This window comes from Schistocerca piceifrons, chromosome 4 (genome assembly GCF_021461385.2).
Source record: "Schistocerca piceifrons isolate TAMUIC-IGC-003096 chromosome 4, iqSchPice1.1, whole genome shotgun sequence".
In the NCBI taxonomy this organism is placed as follows: domain Eukaryota; kingdom Metazoa; phylum Arthropoda; class Insecta; order Orthoptera; family Acrididae; genus Schistocerca; species Schistocerca piceifrons.
Window position 1 is genome coordinate 164546635 of NC_060141.1, and position 16608 is coordinate 164563242.

A 16608-nucleotide genomic window follows, 5' to 3' on the forward strand; every position below is an offset into this window, starting at 1 on the left:
GGTTGGAGCTTCGTCGAGCCCGAGGGCGACGTCATAGAGCACTACGCTTTCGCACCTTTTCAGAGGAAGGCTGGAGGGTTGTAGTCACCTTGGAGCCAAATTCCAAGCTTCGGGAAGGGAAGAATTTCAGAAAAGTAAGTCTTTAACTCTTTTGTGCAGCGTACAACAGCACTTGTCAAAAGAAACTGGGTACGGCAGAAACAACATTAGAAGAAGAATATAAGCATACAAGGGAGACTAAATAAAGCAACAAAAGAAGCCTTTGGAGGATACGAGAAGAAGAAGAACGAACCAATGTTAGTGTGTAAAAGAGAGATGACAGAGAGGCAGAAAATCCTTTATGATATTCCTTAACGTGAATGTCAGTAAAAGTATAGATGTAGAAGCCTAAACAGAGAAGTAATCAGATAATGATTTAAAAGAAAAAACAAGGAGTGGTAAAAAAAATTTGAATATGCAGAGTAGTGGTTGGTGGAGCTCGAAATGATGGGCGTGGAGAACAATCAAGTCAGTGAGAGTGTGAACTTGTGACAATTTACGTTATAATAATCTCAGTCATGATCAATGGTCATTATGAATTTGATCCAGGAAAATCGGTCTGAATTTTCACACAAATTTGATGCGAGGATGCAACAGGATGAGTCATGCCCGTTAAATGTACAGTGAAGCGACAAATATCTTGGGATAGCCACAGCACATATACAGTTGGCGCTAATATCGCGTAAACATGGAATACAAGAGAAGTGCTTTGGCGGATCTGTCAGTTGTAATCAGGTTTCCGGCGATATTATGGCCGCACGACCAAAATTAACAGACTTTTGTTGTGGAATGGTAGTTGGAGTTAAACGCATGCCAAATTCCGTTTCCGAAATCGTTAGGGAATTCAATGCGCAGAGATCCACAGCCCCAAAAGCGTGACGAGAATATCAAATTTCAGGCATTACATGTCACCACGAATAATGCAGTTGATCTGAGTTGGACATAAGAAAGCTTAAAGAGGAATACAATAACACTGGCCTGCAGATTAACATGAAGGGGTGCGAGTACTTGGCCCATGGAGCGGGAAAAGTAACGAATTTGGCGGTGGATAGAGAAGTAATTGTAGGTATGGAAAAGTAAAATACCTTGGGGTGTTATTTAATAAAAACGGCACAAGTAATAAAACCGTTAGTGGGACTAATGGTGGACGAGCTGTAACAAATGCAATTAACTCTTTTCTATGGAGATAATGGTCTTTTACGGTGCATTAGCTTGAATGTTTGACCAAAAAACAAAAAAGCCGGCAGGGAGGGGGAGAGGGGGGGGGGGGATTAACTGCTTGCCACTAAGATGGAGCTCAGGTTGTATGTATTAGGATGGATGGAATAAAAATGACGTAATCCGATAAAGGATGAAAATGAATGTGGATATCTGGGAAGACATCCAAAAACAGCTACTGTCGTTTAGCGATATGAATGGTACGAATGATGACAGGCTACCAGATACAACACTGTGATGGATACCATGCCAGCGGAAGGCAAGAGGTCACCCACGACGAGACTGGCAAGATGATGTGAAGGGTGCAAAGGATGACAGGCACCAGGCTTTTGCCAGCCGACTTTCATACTCATTTCACATTTTATTTAAAGGTTTGGTCTTTGTTTCTTATTAAGCCTTTTTACGTTGTAGAATTATATTAACAGCACCGAGTACATCTGACCAGGAGCTGGAGAATATCATTTTCTCCTTGTATTTCGTTGGATGTCGGTTGTCTGGACGGAGCCCAGGCTGGAGTTTCCTGGCTGGGAAACGAAAGGGAAACTTGGTGGGAGCCACTTTGCGGTGCAACTGGAGGAGGTAGCGAAGCGCTGTGTCGGGGAGGTGGACGGACACACTGCAGGTGCCTGAAAGATGCGGCCCTCCACAAATTCCTTTCCTGTGCTAACCTCTTCATCTTAGGGTAGTACTTGCAACCTACGTCCTCAATTATTTGCTTCACGTATTCCCATCTCTGTCTTTCTCTACAGTTTTTGCCCTCTACAGCTCCCTCTAGTACCATGGAAGTCATTCCCTCATGTCTTAGCAGATGTCCTATCATCCTGTCCCTTCTCCTTATCAGTGTTTTCCACATATTCCTTTCCTCTCCGATTCTGCGTAGAACCTCCCCATTCCTTACCTTATCAGTCCACCTAATTTTCAACATTCGTCTACAGTACCACATCTCAAATGCTTCGATTCTCTTCTGTTCCGGTTTTCCCACAGTCCATGTTTCACTACCATATAATGCTGTACTCCAGACGTACATCCTCAGAAATTTCTTCCTCAAATTAAGGCCGGTATTTGGTAATAGTAGACTTCTCTTGGCCAGAAATGCCTTTTTTGCCATAGCGAGTCTACTTTTGATGTCCTCCTTGCTCCGTCCGTCATTGGTTATTTTACTGCCTAGGTAGCAGAATTCCTTAACTTCATTGACTTCGTGACCATCAATCCTGATGTTAAGTTTCTCGCTGTTCTCATTTCTACTACTTCTCATTACCTTCGTCTTTCTCCGATTTACTCTCAAACCATACTGTGTATTCATTAAACTGTTTATTCCATTCAGCAGATCATTTAATTCTTCTTCACTTTCACTCAGGATAGCAATGTCATCAGCGAATAGTATCATTGATATTCTTTCACCTTGTATTTTAATTCCACTCCTGAACCACCTCTTTTATTTCCATCATTGCTTCCTCGATGTACAGATTGAAGAGTAGGGGCGAAAGGCTACAGCCTTGTCTTACACCCTTCTTAATACGAGCACTTCGTTCATGATCGTCCACTCTTATTATTCGCTCTTGATTGTTGTACATATTGTATATGACCCGTCTCTCCCTATAGCTTACCCCTACTTTTTTCAGAATCTCGAACAGCTTGCTCCATTTTATATTGTCGAACGCTTTTTCCAGGTCGACAAATCCTATGAAAGTGTTTTGATTTTTCTTTAGCCTTGCTTCCATTATTAGCCGTAACGTCAGAATTGCCTCTCTCGTCCCTTTACTTTTCCTAAAGCCAAACTGATCGTCACCTAGGGCATTCTCAATTTTCTTTTCCATTCTTCTGCATATTATTCTTGTAAGCAGCTTCGATGCATGAGCTGTTACAGCTCTTGCCGTCTTCGGAACTGTGTGGATGATGCTTTTCCGAAAGTCAGATGGTATATCGCCAGACTCATATATTCTACACACCAACGTGAATAGTCGTTTTGTTGCCACTTCCCCCAGTGATTTTAGAAATTCTGGTGGAATATTATCTATCCCTTCTGCCTTATTTGACCGTAAGTCCTCCAAAGCTCTTTTAAATTCCGATTCTAATACTGGATCCCCTATCTCTTCTAAATCGACTCCTGTTTCTTCTTCTATCACATCAGACAAAACTTCACCCTCATAGAGGCTTTCAATGTATTCTTTCCACCTATCTGCTCTCTCCTCTGCATTTAACAGTGGACTTCCCGTTGCACTCTTAATGTTACCACCGTTGCTTTTAATGTCACCAAAGGTTGTTTTGACCATCCTGTATGGTGAGTCTGTCCTTCCGACAATCATATCTTTTTCGACGTCTTCACATTTTTCCTGCAGCCATTTCGTCTTAGCTTCCCTGCACTTCCTATTTATTTCATTCCTCAGCGACTTGTATTTCTGTGTTCCTGATTTTCCCGGGACATGTTTGTACTTTCTCCTTTCATCAATCAACTGAAGTATTTCATCTGTTACCCATGGTTTCTTCGTAGCTACCTTCTTTGTACCTATGTTTTCCTTCCCAACTTCTGTGATGACCCTTTTTAGAGACGTCGATTCCTCTTCAACTGTACTTTCTACTGCGCTATTCCTTATTGCTGTATCTATAGCGTTAGAGAACTTCAAACGTATCTCGTCATTCCTTAGTACTTCGGTATCCCACTTCTTTGCGCATTGATTCTTCCTGACTAATGTCTTGAACTTCAGCCTACTCTTCATCACTACTATATTGTGATCTGAGTCTATATCTGCTCCTGGGTACGCCTTACAATCCAGTATCTGATTTCGGAACTGTCTGACCATGATGTAATGTAATTGAAATCTTCCCGTAACTCCCGCCTTTTCCAAGTATACCTCCTTCTCTTGTGATTCTTGAACAGGGTATTCGCTATTACTAGCTGAAACTTGTTACAGAACTCAATTAGTCTTTCTCCCCTTTCATTCCTTGTCCCAAGCCCATATTCTCCAGTAACCTTTTCTTCTACTCCTTCCCCTACAACTGCATTCCAGTCGCCAATGACTATTAGATTTTCGTCCCCCTTTACATACTGCATTACCCTTTCAATATCCTCATACACTTTCTCTATCTGTTCATCTTCAGCTTGCGACGTCGGCATGTATACCTGAACTATCGTCGGTGTTGGTCTGCTGCCGATTCTGATTAGAACAACCCGGTCACTGAACTGTTCACAGTAACACACCCTCTGCCCTACCTTCCTATTCATAACGAATCCTACACCTGTTCTACCATTTTCTGCTGCTGTTGATATTACCCGATACTCATCTGACCAGAAATCCTTGTTTTCCTTCCACTTCACTTCACTGACCCCTACTATATCTAGATTGAGCCTTTGCATTTCCCTTTTCAGATTTTCTAGTTTCCCTACCACGTTCAAGCTTCTGACATTCCACGCCCTGACTCGTAGAACGTTATCCTTTCGTTGATTATTCAATCTTTTTCTCATGGTAACCTCCCTCCGAATGGGGGACTATTCCGGAATCTTTTGCCAATGGAGAGATCATCATGACACTTCTTCAATTCAGGCCACATGTCCTGTGGATACACGTTACGTGTCATTAATGCAGTGGTTTCCATTGCCTTCTGCATCCTAATGTCGTTGATCATTGCTGATTCTTCCGCCTTTAGGGGCAATTTCCCACCCCTAGGACAAGAGAGTGCCCTGAATCTCTATCCGCTCCTCCGCCCTCTTTGACAAAGCCGTTGGCAGAATGAGGCTGACTTCTTATGCCGGAAGTCTTCGGCCGCCAATGCTCATTATTTATCAAAATTAAGGCAGTGGCGGGGATCGAACCTGGGACCGAAGACGTTTTTTTTTTTTTTTAACCAGTTTTAAACTATTTATATGCTAAATATGTCTAATACAGTAATAATGGTAAAACAAACTTTAAAAGTGGTTACAGTATAAACTTTGCTCAAGATAACTGAGATTATTCTAGGTGCAAATTATTGTCACCCAATCAGTGGGTGTGTCTACAAAGTTGAATTCACTGTTTAATTTGTAAACTGTCCATTGAATAAAAAATAATAGCATATTTAATGCCAGTTTTCTTGACTATGAACCAGTTTAAATACAATCCAATTAAACACATACAAAAAAAAAAAAAAAAAAAAAAAAAAAAAAAGTTCCGGAAGCAAGGTTAAAGTAAATAATAATAAGGAACCAAGTGACTTTTATTTTTCTTCTGTTCGTTCTCGTTCAAGGTGTTGTAGTGGTTTCACATATTTAACCAACACCCATTCTTTCAAAAATGATCTTCAGCATGTTGCCATAGTGCTTCTTGTGGTTGCGATACGTGCTGATTTTTGCATATTCACACTTCATGTAAACGCGGAATTCTATCTCGTTGTCCGACCCAAGTGTGTGGATGACATAACTAACATATTTTCCCAGTAACCAGCTAATGGCGTTGGTTTTTAATTTCGGAAAGTATGTCATGTCCGGTCTCAGGAGGAGCGACGGCGTTATATATTGCGTAGAGGATCTGGTGAGAAAGGCGATTTGTTGTCTGATCCAATTCCAGTTATGCACATTGCCACCACAGGTGAATCTGTGGCTGAGTGTATCCACCAGATTGCATTTTCCACAAAGGTGTGTCTGGTTTAAACCGATCCCATATAGTCTCTCGTTGGTGCTGATGACATTATTAACTGTTTTGTACCATGCGGAAATAGCGTCTGTAGATAGCCCGGCATAGTTGATGTTCCGCCATACAGCTTTCCAGTCACAATTTGGGAATTTCGTTTCAATTTTGTTTCTACCCTCATTTAACTTCCTTTCAAGTATGATGTCGCGCGCTGTGATACGTGTGTTGCTTCTGATTTCGTCACTTAGATAACTTGCTTCGAGGAAAAAGTTCCTCACATACTGCAGACGGGCATTAATCCTTCGCACATCAATCGGTGCTTGCAGGCTATGGGGTGTTACAGCCTCAAAGAGCTTTGCGGTTATACATTGTGGAAGTTCTCTGAGTATATGGAAAGTCCGTTTGAGGAACAGAGCAGTCGCTTTATTGCCAATATGCACCAAACCGAGGCCCCCGTTTCTGACATCCAGTATAGCCGTAGTCGCACCAACCCTGAATATGTCTCCTCTCCATAAATAATTGGTAACAGTGGACATGATCCCTTTCGCTACTAGTTTAGGGATTGGAAATACCTGCGCAGTGAAATACGCTTTAGACAAAACGCAGGAGTTGATGAATCTGACTTTTTGCACCAGGTCCATAGTTCGATGGATGTTCTCCATTACAGCACCATGAACTTTCCTCCTAGTTTCCGTCCAGTTAAAAGCAGCCATCCGCATCGGACATGCCATTAAGGTGATTCCCAAGGTTTTATGTTTGTTGTCTTGTTTTGCCCACGCCAGTCGAAGGTGATCTAGGCCCCGTAGATTCAATATTTGACTTTTGTTTTCATTTACTGTCGCTCCCGACGCTAGACAATATCTTTGGATTTCTCTTTCCAGTGTAACTGTCTCCTCCTTATTCCTTATTACAACGCCCACGTCATCAGCATAAGCTCGTATGACAGTTTTCTCACCACTCAATGTTATGCCTGTTAGTCTTTCGTGGACAGTGCGGAGGAAGGGCTCTAAAGATACTGAAAATAAAAACATTGATAAGGGACTGCCCTGTGGAACCCCTCGCCTTATCTGTATGGGTTTAGATGTTTGGCCATTGATTGCTATTTTCGCATTTACACCTGTTGCAATATTCCTTAGCATGTTCACAATCTGGGGGTGGAAAGCCATTCTTGACAGCGTCGCAAAGAGGTATCTATGACTAACGCGGTCAAAAGCTTTGTTGAAATCTATGAAGATTAAAGCACATTTTATACTTGTCACTGAGGTAATTGCAATGACGTCTCTGTATGCAGATAGACTTTCGAATATCGTTCTGGTCGGAGAGCAAGATTGGTGATGACTCAATATTTTGTTGGAAAAGGCAGAGAGTCTTTTGTTGATAATACGCGAAATTATTTTGTAATCAGAATTTAGTAGCGAAAGAGGCCGAAAATTGTTTAAGTTGGTTTTGCCTTTGCTCTTAGGAATCAGTACTATTTTACTTTCCTTAAACTCTGCAGGGACCGGTTTTCCGTTCAGGACCTCATTTGCCATGAAAGTGATCTTGTCCCCAATTATAGACCAGTAGCGGGCATAAAACTCCACAGGGAGGCCATCAAGTCCCGGAGATTTGTTGAGAGGTGAGTTACGCACTGCCTCATGAGCTTCATCTTTAGTAATAGGTGACAGGATGTCAGCGTTGTCTGTTCCCGACAATTGTGGACCTAAAATAGTGAGAAAGTCCTCGAGAGCTGCATCTTCCACTGTGGTAGGGGCATATAAGGTTTCATAGTACCTGTGGACTTCGTCCAGTATTTGTTTCTGGCATGTGAGCCTCGTACCAGTATGCGTCTGGACTTCATCAATTAAAGTTTGACGTCTGTTTTTAGCATGCCGCACCAAGTGATACAGAGAAGCTGTTTCATCTGCTACGACTGATGTGGCTTTCGATTTAATTTTGAGTCCCTCCATCTGTTGCCGTTTAATGCTTAATAACTTGGCTTTTATTTTTTTGATATCATTTAGACGAATTACGTCATCATGGGCCTGTTGATATAAGTCTCTTAAAACTTTATAATAAAACTCCATTGTATTCCTCAACTCCCTGTGCCTGGCTCCACTATACTGCATGACAACTTTCCGCAGCCTTGGTTTAGCCCTCCTTGTCCACCAGTCTATGACTGTTGGGTGCTTGTCTACTGTGCGGAGGCACATAGTCCACGCAAGCCTTATTTCCTGTTCCAGTTCTTCGTCAGTTAAAACAGAGATATTTAAGTTCCATTGGCCTCTGAATCGACGGGTTGGTTGTACACTTAGATTAAAGCAAGTTAAAAGTGTACTGTGATCGCTAAAATACACTGGAATAGTCTCAACGTTTAATAAATAATTTTGCAAATTTGGTGACACGTAAATTCTATCTAGTCTGCTGCGGGAGTGGCTGGTTATATACGTGAACCCGACTGACGTCGGGTGCTGAAGTTCCCACACATCCTTAAGGTGTAGATCACTTACTAATTTTTTTAACTGTGGCGAGTAGTTGAAGTTGGGTTGTTGATCTTTCTGGTTTAAAACACAGTTAAAATCTCCACCTAGTATAAGAGAACACGGATTTTTCCTCAATAAATAAATCAGTTCATCTTGAAAAAACTTCGCACGATCCAATTTGTGGGAAGTTCCTGATGGGGCGTAAAGGTTAATCACTGTCACATCGAAAAGTTTTATGCCTATGGCTCTTCCTGATTCTAGTCGTTCGATTTCAGTCACCGGAATGCCTTCCCTTATAAGAATGGCTGTACCGATATTGGCTTCCGTAGAAACATTAACAATTTCAAAAAAGCCTGGGATTCGAAATTCCGTTATCGCAACTTCTTGTAGCAACGCGATATCTGTTCCGGACTGGTACAAGAATTCCTTTAGTGCTGCCAATTTCAAGGGTGACTGTATTTTATTAATGTTAATAGTAGTAATGCTATAAGCTTGCAGCACAGACATACCGGAAGAAGCTATTTGGGATGAGGTTCGGTATGATTATAGCAGCAAACGTGCTTCCCTACAAGGCACGATCTTTACAAGCTGTGTGCCCATTACATGTACTAACTGCCTAGAAAATTTGCACTGCTTTTAATCAAATAGCTTGAGAAGAAAAGTATCCTGAAATCCTGACAATGCATTGCTATAAGTCACTGTGGCCATTCTCTTTCTCCTCGTCAGTGTTGGACCTGATGACTTCATATTTGATATTCTTTTTCTTGATGTCTTTCTTCTCTGGTGTGACTTTCGCTTGATGACGCGTGACAGCAAGGCCCGGTGTCTGTCGCAGCCGCCGGCGGTGGCTAAATGGGGCAACGGCCGTGGCTTGCGAGTCGTCAATGTTTGGTTCCGGCGTGGTGTCTGTTGTGTTGTTTTGCTGGCGAGGCGGTGATGCTTGTGTATTTCCTCCTTCGGCGCGGCGTTGCGCTTCGGAGTCAGCAGGTTCTTTACCTGGTACTTCCTCGTACGGTTCGCACTGTATGGGTTGTGCACTTGATGCGGTTATTTCAGCCGTGACCTCAGGCTCAGGGTCACATTTCCGTGAAAAATCACTACCCGCTGCGTCACTATCTGTTCGTGGCGGTGTAAGTCCTTGTGCGGAAGTGGGAGCCACATCGACCTTCATTCCATCTCCTTTTTCCACTTCCAACAGATCTTCAGGACTGGGCTTCGGCCTCCTGGCAACGGGTGTTTCACAGGAAGAGTCCTCATCAACATTTTTTTCAGTGTCCTCTAGAGGACGCTTTTTTGTGGGAATCTCGCTGTCACGGGACGGAATTTCAGCAGTTAATGCAGGTTTCAAAGACGGAAAGTCATTAACATTAGGTGCAACATTTTCAGAGGTAGTAACAGGATCCACGACCGCCGCTGGCTCTGTTGTATTACTGGCTGGCAACAAATCGTTGAGTGTCAATTTCCGGCGTTGCGTAAGGTTATTTGTTAGCACAAAAACACGGCGAGGGCAGTCCTGACGGAGGTGACCAGACTCGTTACATACATGACATGTAGGGGTTTGCCCTGAGTACATAACATGAGCCTTGTGCCCGTCAACAAAGATGTGGGAGGGAATGTTTGCTTTCACTTCCATCTCCACAGAGCGAATGCCGTTAAAGCACTGCAGCTTGAAATGCGAAGCCCACCTTTCGTTGACTATTTGCCTGACAACCCCATACTTTGAAAGGACATCTTTAATTTTCGAATTGTCTACTTCTATGGGAATATTCAAAACCCTAACATTCCTAATTACAGACTCGGAATTCCGGAGTTTGACAGTACTTTTAGTACCATCACGGTGTATAAATTCCGTTTCATAACCAAATTTTGCCAGAAAGCGGTCTACACTCGCGGAATCGTTAAACTTTACAAAAATGCAGTATTCATCAGAGTCCAGCTGCATGGTATGAACAGATTCAGAATGAAGGCCAATTACCTCGGTAATCCAGTCGTGTATTTCAAGTGCAGAGGGCTGTACTCGACGGGTGTACTTGTCGAAGGTGAAAATCACGGTGTTTTTTCTCACGGAGTTGGCCATGGTGTTCTGCAGCGAAGAAATCTCGGACAACGCCGAAATCCCAACGGCACTTCGTAGAAAGATGACACGAAAGAAGACCAAATGCTCAATTGATAATGCTTAATTCACGTGCAAAACGTCAATAAACGAGCACAAAACACGAAAACACTGACGTAAACACTGAACGTTCACGGAGCAAACTTGAGGAGCGTGCGACCGCTGCGGCAGCTAATGCCAGACTGGAATACACGTTACGTGTCATTAATGCAGTGGTTTCCATTGCCTTCTGCATCCTAATGTCGTTGATCATTGCTGATTCTTCCGCCTTTAGGGGCAATTTCCCACCCCTAGGACAAGAGAGTGCCCTGAATCTCTATCCGCTCCTCCGCCCTCTTTGACAAAGCCGTTGGCAGAATGAGGCTGACTTCTTATGCCGGAAGTCTTCGGCCGCCAATGCTCATTATTTATCAAAATTAAGGCAGTGGCGGGGATCGAACCTGGGACCGAAGACGTTTTGATTATCAGTCAAAGACGCTACCCCTTTTTTTTTTTTTTTTTTTTTTTTTTTTTTTTTTTTTTTTTTTTTTTTTTTTTTGATTGATCTCATTTTGTTCTTTGTTGTTCATTGTATTTGTTCGTGGCGGACGTCCGATGACGCCTGTTCAGGTTGTTCGTTGATCCGTTCACTCAGTTTTTTTTATTACAGAGGGTAGCTAAACCCTCTGACCGAACACGCTGAGCTACCGTGCCGGCGTCCCCTAGACCACGGGTACATAGAGCTATAGCGGCTATTTCTCAGTGAAAACCACGGTGATGCGATGGAGGACGCTGTATTGACTTTTAGAAAGCAGGCCAGATAAATTAGCTAGGCGAAACAAAAAGCACAGAGCTACGTTAAAATGGTCAGGTACCCTCGCTCCCAGAGCGTTAACCTCTATGAGGAAGACCCTCGACGAGAGGCTAAAAAGTTTAACGAAGGAAAGTGAGGAGAACTGGTGACGTCAATTTCTTCAGCGTTTGCGTCCTTAATTATGGTAGTGGGAGACTACAATTGTACGTTCGGATTTGAGCAGAGACGCGTGCTTTTTGGCAGGAAGTTACGCCAGAGAGAAATCACATCATTGGTCGATATCATGCACCTAATTACTGCTACCGGTATGTGAAACGCGGCGATGCGAAAATATCGTACAGAGAGAACAACAGAGAGAACAAGACGCAGATTTTTCGCGGTAGGGCTGGGGGAGACGTGATTGAGGTAGTCCGGATGGCGCAGTTGCGAAGACAAGTGCTCCCGTGAAGTACTCGAGTTTTGAGGATGATTATTGATTTTTGATGCAGCTGGTTGGATTTCAGAAAGAACACTGCAGCCAGTACTTTGGATGTGTATTTTGCAGTTCAGTGTGAAAACTAGTGGTTTGTGCCAACTGTGCACACGCAAGGTAGGGCACAGTGTGTGGGGTCGCTCTTGCGTATTTTCACTTGAAATGGTGCAAGCACGGATTGCGACGGAGTATGTTTCAATCGGCCGCGATTCGCCAGACTGGCGGCACTCAGTCTTTAGTATGACAGGTCGATTCTACCTTCGTCGGCGTCACACGGTCTGCAGTGGAAAGGTACGTTTCTGACAGATGCCGATAACAGTGACGTGCGGACCCAGCAGAACCAGTGATGCACGCTCACTCAGCCACGCCTTCAGTGGCTCAGACTACGAGAGTCCCCTGCCGCCACCATATCGCAGCCTTCGACATTCTTTAGTCTTAAGCCTAGTTTACACGATGACACTAGGTTGCAGGAAACTGCGCTACCGGCCAATGCGCATGCGCGTCGCGCGTTTGCGCAACTCGTTGGTGAAACTAAACACTTTCGGCGTGTTCCAACTTTGGCGACACTAGTTGCATGAGTTTCTGAGGTTATGTGTGTTCGCAGAGTGCATAAAAACTGAAATATGAAGTGGGGAACGGAGAACAATGTTTCCTTTTTGGATATCTCTGCTTTGCATAGGTGCTTGTGGGATTTCATTGATGCTGATTAAAAAAAAAAAATCAACACATTGCTGCTCCTGAGACCTTCACGTGCGATCAGTACATAGATAGCTTGACGATATTTGAGCTGCAGGGCAAAATTTATTGAATCGGGAGCACATATATACCTGAATTAATAAAAATACAAGCAAATATAATTCTAGCTGTGGATATGCTCTCGTCCACAAGACTAAAATCCCATGGTTCGAGTTGGCCGATTCTCTTTTTTAAGGAATATTGTTGACTGGATGGAAGGCTACACAAATCAAGAAGCTGCATTCTTTATTCAATATTCATCCACTTAAAACGTCGCAGCAGTGCGCCCCATTCATATGTGTTTGAATTTTGAAATATTGCCACTGTGTAGATCTATCTTCAAGAGCTTAGTTTGGAAACCATTCTCTTCTCAATGCAACCTGCTTCGAATAATTACTGCTGTTAATGTTAATAATTATTACTGTTAATATTAATAATTATTGGTGTTAATGAAAATGCGTCATCACCAACTAAAACCGCATCTTATAGCATGACGAGTGTTCTCGATTGTAATACCCGCAATGTGATATGTAATTTCAATTCAGTGCTCCATGCATTACACTATCTTTATTCCTTACCGCACAGTTAACTCTATTTAGAAGAAACGTGAACAGCTTTGATGACATTCTAAAATAATTAAAAGAACTTCTTGGGTCTTCCATTATAAATTATTTCAGCAAGGATGCTGAGCAACCGAGCTGACGTCTTTTCTTTATCCAGTCACGAATCGAAACACGTTTCTTACTTTTTTTCTTACTCAGCGATTCCACGTAATAAGCTTTAACTCCATCACAACTCGTGCGACGTGTAGCTGCCAAAATTTTCATTTCATACACGGCTCAGAAACCCACAAAACGACGAAACTGTAGTGTATACTGGCTTCGCCGTGTCTACAGTCAAATATGAAACCATTTGTGTACAACTCAATCCACTCAACGAGTGGCGCAACCCAACGTCGTCGTATAAACCAAGCTTTAGTCAGCCTTCGACAATTCGTTTGTGCGTTAGTAGCAGGAGCGTCACACTACACTACTCTTTAGTTGCTTCTGGTAACAGGTTTTCTTTATTGTACCTTTTCTTGTCAAGTCCCTAGTAGAAAGCTGTAACTTAAGTAAAACATCTGTTTACTGTCTTTACGGGTTTGTTAATCATATCTGTCGCTATTCCGCTTCTGCACCACTCTGTAGCCCACCTCTCCTTACGGTTGTGTACGAAGCAGTAGGTAACACCATAACACCACCGGCGGACAGAGTGATTCCTGCTGAGCATCTTCGGCATCATTTTGCAGGCAGCAGATCACGTTAGAGTGCGGCAGTTCATTGGTAAATAGTTGAGGTGCGAAATTCCAGCCCACCCATGTGCAGGTGATTGTTTGAGAGAGATTGAGTAGTTTGATTTACTGTGTTCGTTCAGTCAGTGATCCAAACGGCAGTTTAGTTTACAGTTGGTTGATAGACGGCAATTTTATGATTGAGCTGTTCGTGGAAACCAACTGGAAACGGACTTAAGTTAAAACTCAGCATTATGTTCTGAATTCGTATCGTGCCACTTCTACAGATAACTTGAAAGCAGGGGTCCAGTTACAACATGTTTATAAATACTTTGTTTAGGTACCGAACTGAGTCAAGAAACGGACAAGCAAAGGCGAATCGTCAATCTGACGCATTTCTGAAAATGACTCTGCAAGTACCAACAGCTGGTATAGTTTGCTCACGTGATAAAATCAATTGGTAATTTTTTCAGTGTAAACTGGATCACAGATTGATGTTGATGTTTGGTTTGTGTGGCGCTCAACTGCGCGGTCATCAGCGCCCATACAAAATCCCAATTTTTACGCAGTCCAATTTTTTACTCAGCCCAATTTACCCACTGCCACGAATGATGATGATGATCATGAAATGATGAGGACAACACAAACACCCAGTCCTCGGGCAGAGAAAATCCCCAACCTGGCCAGGAATCCAACCCGGGACCCCGTGATCCAGAGGCAGCAACGCTGCCCACTAAACGATGAGCTGCGGACGGATCACAGATTAAATTACTTCATCATATAATTACTAGAATTTTTCATGACGGGTGGCACGATCTTGTCAATTCACAATATGCTAACAGCATCAGTACAAATTCTAACATTATTCACTTAGCGTTATCCGAAACTTTGTGCGTGTATTAGGACATGGCTCAATCGATACATCGAACAGTAATTTCTTGAGTAAATGGTGACATTTTAATAATCACCGACACAATAAGGAGAGTTCATCTTCAATTATTTCACCAGTTATAGCAGATCTTGGCTGAAGAACGAAATATAACAACTAGATTACAAGTAAGTGGTAAAGCAATCATTATTAGCATCAACAGTATCTGCCTCTCTCCCCTCTACAAAGGAAATTTGCTATGTACCAACAGCCTCCACCACCATTACTCTTTCATATCACCCCTCCCCACATGCACATACACGGAAGCAAGTAATGTGAACGACGACGAAAGTCAGGACAGAAGAAAATGGAGACTGCGTACCGAGAAACGGCCAGAACTGTATATAGTCCGCAAGAAAAAGTGAACAAATACGGTTTGAAACAATAACTGCCAAAATACATTTTTCTGTTTTTCGCTCAGCAAAATTCAGTTTTTCAATAGTTTTTCGCATGAAATGTCCATGTTCCACCGTCGTAAATCGAAACAGGTAATACATGCAGATTGCCAATTTTCGTTATCAGACATATCGGAGATTTGGATCTGATAACACCGTTCAGTTCACGAAAAATCACTCAGTGCCGTTTTCATACTGCTTTTAATTTACCATAGTTTTCATCCATTCAGTGTCTTCAGCTACCCAAAACATAAAAACTCATCCCTTGGTTCAATGACTTCACAGTTAGTAATACGTTTTCAGCATGTTGGCCACACGCTACCTTAATCTTATTTTCAAGGCTACTTTGAAACCTGCTCTCTTTTTTCCATTCATAGCTGAAGTTTTTCTGCATTAGAGACATACATTAGAAAGTGATCGAAAAAGAGCTGATTCGGTTACGCTACGTTCTTCGTTACCGTAGCTTAGGCAAAACCGAGAGTAGGTTTTGTTATATGGAATCTACTTAATTGAGTGCTCTTTCAGTTCTAAGTTTCTCACTTTACTAATGAAAGCTAGAGAGATATGCGACATTCTCGCATATAGTAATTCTATCGAGGAGGATTTATGAGATACCATGATGATTATGCGTTGCTTTATCGTACGATGGCATGAATCTTCAGTCACATTTTTGCCTGAGCGTAACAGGCTTGCTCACCTTCGCATATTTCGAGTTCCACAGTGTTCTTGGTCATGTATCTCCAGTCCGTTTCATCTTCACACATTTTTACCACAAGATGTCATTTAGATATCGCACCACTCATTAAGTATTTTTAAGCATTTCGTACATGACGAGCTACAACTATTTCCATTACTATATGTCACTCTTACGCAGAAAATATTAATGAAAGTTTTTGATATCTTAAAACTGGGTGATGTATCAAGTCCGCAACATGGAATAAGCTGAGCTGAATAAGACTTTCCTTTCGCGATACGCATGGTTCCGGTTTCGAATCGCAGTACAGCACACAGTTTTCAACCACCAGCAAGCGTCGAAAAAGGGCACAGTCCGACGCAGAGTGAAATATTCATTCTGTAAAAATTCATTATCTATAAAAGCTGCACGAGTGTTTACACACTTCTGGAGAAAACACCTTATATTACGAACTGCTGCTATATGAACATCGACTGTGCTAGTAAGTACAGTAGTGATAGTATGAAATCACATTGTTCTGCTATGCTTGATCCTATTGGAGGTGGTATTCCCTTGGCTTCCTGTGATCTTTGAAATGGCCCATCCAGCAAGTTCTAGCGGGATCTTCTCCGTGCGACAGTGCAACTAGGTATTTTTCACTTACAGAAATTATCACCAGAGGTGAAAGAAAAGATCATTGGGCCTACTAAGGCTTCAATATCAAATATTTTCGTTAGTTAAAAAAATAATAATTAAAAAATAGAAAGCTTAATTTTTAAACATTTCATTTCCTATGGAATAGAGGGCGAGGGTATTCAGATGCAGGACGTTCTTAAGCACGGTCCCCTTCGGTTGGAGCCTTGTTAGATGGGAACGGAGATGAAGATATCGACAGTTGGGGGAAAT